Source organism: Fukomys damarensis, unplaced genomic scaffold, assembly GCF_012274545.1.
Source record: "Fukomys damarensis isolate Sample0158 unplaced genomic scaffold, DMR_v1.0_HiC HiC_scaffold_11, whole genome shotgun sequence".
Classification (NCBI taxonomy): domain Eukaryota; kingdom Metazoa; phylum Chordata; class Mammalia; order Rodentia; family Bathyergidae; genus Fukomys; species Fukomys damarensis.
In genome coordinates, this window is record NW_022900923.1 from 34,894,145 (window position 1) to 34,900,154 (window position 6,010).

The window sequence follows — 6,010 nt, forward strand, 5'->3', positions numbered from 1 at the left end:
TATATATATATTTATTTATTTATATAAATTTACAAGATTAGCTTACAATAGCCACCCCTAGGGTCAGATGAAGAGTCCAGAGGGTCTCTCCAAACACTGGAAATTTAAGGTTTCAGTCAAAGTTCTGTAGCTCACCACAATGTCCTGTGTGGGTCTGTATCATGAGGCCAATGGATCTGTGTTGGAAGGCTGAAGGGTCTGCACTGGAAGGCAAAGACTGGAGCTTCTCTGAAGGAACTGAAGTAACTCACCTCGTTTCCCCTTTAAACAGTCAGGTGAGAAGTAGCCCTGGGGTGAATCTCCCACACCCTCAGGTGTGGAATTGCTGAACTAGTTTGGCTAAGCTTCTCTTAGCCAAACCTCTCAAATTGACACAATTGCTCAACCAACACAATCCACCCCTTGTCAACTTGGCAACCAGATACATTTCCTTAAGCCACTCTCCAGATACAAAGATGAGTTCACCATTATGCCTAACAACTTATGACCATCCTCTGTACAAACTGAAATGCACTAATTCCCTCCCCAGAATGGAAGGCAAGTTTATTTGGGTAATGATTATTTCTAACATTGTATACCTTGAACATTGTAACAGGTTTAATAATCCTTAAGAAGCAGTATTAGAAGAGAAATACTGCAATTACAGTCCCCGTTTCTGTAGTGGATCATGGAGTCATAGCTGGTATTTAGAACTACCTTCTTCTAATACTCATTCTGTATTCCCTTGGCCTTCTGCAAGCACTTCAGCCAGTCTTGGTTCTTGCCCTGGTGGAGGGTCCCATACCTTCATCCCTGAAGGTTCTGGACCATTTATCATTTTTTTCTGGATTAAGTTGTGTTTTTTCATTGACTTTAATAACAGTGCATGGTAATGCTAAGAGGCGCCCTAAGGAATCTCCTGCACTCCAAGTATATTCTTCCTTTACTCCATTATATACTAAAAGTCCAATTTCCCCCTTGATATTCTGGGCTGATCACCTCTGACCACACTGTGACTCCCTTTTTAGCTTGTTTCCTCAGAGGCATGAGGAGACCAGAGTGACCGGGGGAAGAGTCTTAGCTTCCAATTCAATGGTGTCATCATTGGGCTTCCCAGTATAAGCCTTCCCCATTCTGGAACTAAAACTTCTAAGGTCGTGGGAACAGGAAGTAAAAATTTTCTAGGGGATCACTGGGGCAATGGTAAGTGGTACTACTCCCATTTTCACCTCTTGATTCCTGGATCCATGAATCCTGGCTGTGGGAGATATAGTACCTTATAGTGAGTGCTGGTTCAAAGCATAAACAGCCTTTTGAAGAACTTTACCCCAGCTCTGTAAGCTATTCCACTTAACTGGCACTGTAACTGTGTCTGCAAAAGATCATTTTATGTTTCTATCAATCCAGCCGCTTCTGGATGGTGAGGAACATGGTAAGACCAGTGAGTTCCATGAGCATGAGCCCACTGCCTCACTTCTTTGGCTGTAAAATGTGTTCCTTGGTCAGAAGCAATGCTATGTGGAATTCCACAATGGTGGCTAAAGCATTCTGTGAGTCCAAGGATAGTAGTTTTGTCAGAAGCATTATGTGCAGGGAAGGCAAATCCATATCCACAGTACATGTCTATGCCAATGAGGACAAAGCACAGTCCCTTCCATGATGGGAGTGGTCCAGTATAATCAACCTGTCACCAGGTCCCAGGTTAATCACCTCAAGGAGTGGTGCCATATCGAGGACTCAGTGATGGTCTCTGCTGCTAGCATATTGGGCATTGAGCAGCAGCTGTAGCCAGATCAGCCCCTCAGAGCCCAGGCATAATCTCTATCCTTGCCATCATGGCCACTCTGTTCATGAGCCCATTGGGCAATGACAGGGTTGTCTGGAAAAGGTCGTTGGTCACTAACCACAGAATGAGTCATCTTATCCATTTGATTGTTAAAGTCTTCTTCTGGGGAGGTCACTTTTTGGTGAGCATTCACATGGGAAACATATTTTACATCCTTTGCCCATATGGAGAGGTCTACCCACATGCCTCTACTCCAAATATCCTTGTCACCAATTTCCCAGTTATGCACCTCCTAAGTTCCTGACCATCCGGCCAGACCATTGGCTATAGCCCGTGACTAAGTATACAGTTGCACATCTGGCCAATTCTCTTTCCAGGCAAAGTGTCCAACTAGGTACACTGCCTGAAGTTCTGACCACTGTGATGATTTCCCTTTACCACTGTCCTTCAGGGATATCCCAGAAAGGGGCTGCAATTCTTTATCTGTCCACTGGAGAGTAATGCTTGAATAACTTGAAGAACCATCCCTAAACCCGGCTCTAGCCTTCGCTTGCTCTGACAGCAGATCATACAGTATACGCCATGAAGCCATACGTGCATGCCGGGAAACAGAAGGTAACATAGTAGGTGTAGGAGCCATAGGCATCTGGGCAACTTCCTCATGTAATTTACTTGTACTCTGGACCTGCTGTGGCTCAATCATGTATATACATTTCCATTTAATGGTAGACTGTTGTTGTGCACATCCAACCTTATGACTTAGTAGATCAGATAATACCCAGGTCATGACAGGCAACTCAGGTTGCGTAGTGACCTGATGTCCCATGGTCAAACATTTAGTTTCCACCAGGGCCCAGTAGCAAGCCAAGAGTTGTTTTTGAAAGGGAGAGTAGTTGTCTGAAGATGATGGCAGGGCCTTGCTCCAAAATTCTAAAGGTCTCTGTTGTAATTCATTATGCAATTCATGCTGCAATTTGCCTATGGGGGCCTTCCAGAGACTCCAAACAGCATCCCTACCTACTAATGACACGTCAAGTACCATGGGATCTGCTGGATCATATGGTCCTAGTGGAAGGACAGTCTGCACAGCAGTCTGGACCTGTTACAAAGCTTTTTCTTGTTCTGAGCCCCACTCAAAACCAGCAGCTTTCTGAGTCACTCTAAATGGACACTTAAATGAGAAATATGCAGCCTCCAAAGTCAAAATAGGCATACTAGGCATTGTGCTTCTTTTTTGGTCATAGGGGAGCAAGATGCAACTTGCTTTCACTTTGGAAGGGATATCTCTACATGCTCCACACCATTGGACTCCTAGAAATCTCACTGAGGTAGAAGGAAGGGCCTTGGAGTTTCATTGGATTTATTTCCCATCCTCCGGCTCTCTAATGTTTTACTAACAAATCCAGAGTAGTTGCTACCTCTTGCTCACTTGGTCCAATCAGCATAACATCATCAGTGTAGTGGACCAGTGTGATATCTTCTGGGAGGGGAAAGCAATCAATGTTCCTGCAAACTAAGTTGTGACACTGGGCTGGAGAGTTAATATAACCCTGAGGTAGGATGGTGAAGGTGTATTGCTGGCCTTGCCAGCTAAAAGCAAATTGTTTCTGATGGTCGTTATGAATAGTTATCAAGAAGAAAGCACTTGCCAAATCAATAGCAACTAGCAATGTACGAAGTATCAGGAGATGTGATAATTTGCTCAAGCAAGGAAACCACATCTGGTAATGCAATTGCAATTGGCATCACTGTTTGATTTGATTTATGATAATCCATTATCTTATACTTTACCAAACAACAGCTTTTACTGGTCATTTGCTCCCTCCTTCCTGAAACTTTTCTAGCCCTTATCTGTCTTTTTTATTTTTCACTGACTAGTCCCCAATAGACTCTTTTTGACACTTCCTTTTTCCAAAATGAGATCACTGAATTTTGGAATGTGTCATTCCTCATATGTTCAGGGTATCATCTTATTCCAAGTTTTTTAAATAGTCTGAATAGTAATGACACTCAAACAGCTATTTTAAGCAGAAATCTCTCTGCTAAATTCCAGATCTTTATTCAACGGCTTACAGAATTCTCACTTAGATATTTCATAAACCTTGCAAATATATTTTATCCAAAAAAGGTAAAATTAATTTTATTTGCTTTCCCAATTTAGGACTTCACATATATTTCTCCCTCCCCCTCCCTCTGTCTCTTTCAGCTTTTTTTATCTGTTTCCTATCTTCAGGTCTCTTCTGAGAGACTGGCTACACAGATCAGCTTTTCCCTCCTTTAAAAAGCTTCCAAATCTATGATCTGCTGTTCCACTACACTTGTTTGCTTTATAGTGGTTCTTACATCCTTCTTTCTTTATTTCATTATAGCTTCTCTTGTAGATTCCTGGGAAAGCTACAAGGAGCAAGACACAGATAAATATTTGTCATTTCTGTGTCCCTAGCATTTGTCACAGTCACATAGTAAACTCTTATTAAGTATTTGCTGAGTGAGTGCTCACTTGCTTTTGAAGTATGCTATGAAACAGAATAAAGAATATAAAAGTCTTAGCAACTTGGAAAGCAGAAGGGCAGAAAAAGTACAAATTCTACTGAAAATAAATTTCACAGAGATTTATTATTTAGAAATGTATTTCTTTTGTTATCCTTGTCTGTTACAGAGAAGTACCTTTTGCCTAAGATGAAGAAATAGCTAGAGAACTATTTAGTGTATGAATTGATGTGGTTTGAATTCAACTCAAGGACTATTGGAAAATACCTCTGTTGCCTTGTACAAAGCCTTGGGTGGTTAAATAAGAGCTATAATGGGGACTGTATTTTACTTATTAATGGAAACTTTAGTGAGAAAACATTTTCATTGTGTGTTTTCAACAAAAATGAATTATAGAACAAACTGAATATTAATAATAGGTGTATTACCAGGTCAAAGGCAGTCTCTTATTTAAACTTTATGCTTGTACAGAATTGAATTTTATTCTTAAATTGAGTAGCACATTTGCAATTTATTTCTCTTTTTTTAGAAGGAGATTGTTTAGTTTTTTTATTTGACCAAGACACAATATTTTAGTTTTAGTCTGTATAAAAATGCACTTATGGTGGAGTGAAATCATTGTTTTTTAGTAAGCTTGGCTGAGAAGTAGAGAAAGAAATAGAAAAAGAAAACATGGGATGAGATGGGGGAAACTTGTACCAGGAATCAAACTCAGGTCCTTGTGCTTGCAAGGTAGGTGGCAGTACCACTGAGATAAATCCCTGGCCCAGGAAACTTCCTTTTTAATGAGGCTATTAAAAGTCTCTGTCATTCAAAAGAGAAAAGAAAAAGAAACGATATCACTTATATTAAGTCACTTATAGTGCATTTATACCTGATTTTTACTCTTAGTTTTACAATACATTGGCTCATTTTCCCAGTCATAAAATTACCTTGAAATACTGAGTCTATTCATATTGTGTTATTTAATGCAAGGTTGTCAGGGGGGAAATCATAATAGCTGTTCTTTTATCTATTTTGAGAGCACTACTGTTAAAGTTAACTAGAGAAAAGTGAAACAGTAGGATACCCTAGAGAATCAGTAAAACCATATTACATGCAATTTTATGTTGTTTATAATTTTTCCTAAATCAATAACTATAATTGTGAAGAAATCAATTTGCAATTTTGAGCTTATCATCTTTATTTACAAATTTTTCCTATTTTAATATAATTTCATTGTTTTGAAAAATTCTCTGAGTTTATGTAAGTACGTTCAGCACTTCATAATGCTTTGTTCAAATTGGCCCCTACTCAGTAAGATGTTGACCCGCTACTATTAAACAATATGTCTATGCAGTCTTTGAGAGAATGAAGAGAGTAAAATTCCGGTTTAAAGTCCTAATTAGGAAGCTATTTTGGCTATGCGGTCTAATTGTAACAGTCTAACTGCTGACATAGAGTATGCATATTAACAATGAAATATTTTCTGTTATCAAGGTATTTGCAGTGGTTTCACTCACTACTGATATCTAAGCTAAAATGAACACTTTAATCTGTATGAAGTAAAGCAAGCGTGGTATTAAAATGAAACATAATGAGAATTTACATAAAAATTAAACTATTGCTATATTCTTGCTATTTCCTTCTACATTGTTGTATTAAACATGAGTTAATTTGCAACAATTTACATTTTATTCCATTTTAATATGACAGTGTCACATACAGTTAGTGATTGCAGTGGTTATTATTTTCAAAACTTTGAACAAGTCCCAA

General features: G+C 39.1%; 1 pseudogene; it reads right to left on the reverse strand.

Moving 5' to 3' along the window:
• Positions 1–640: 640 nt before the first annotated feature.
• LOC104851548 lies at positions 641–3,541 on the reverse strand (annotated as a pseudogene).
• Positions 3,542–6,010: the final 2,469 nt, after the last annotated feature.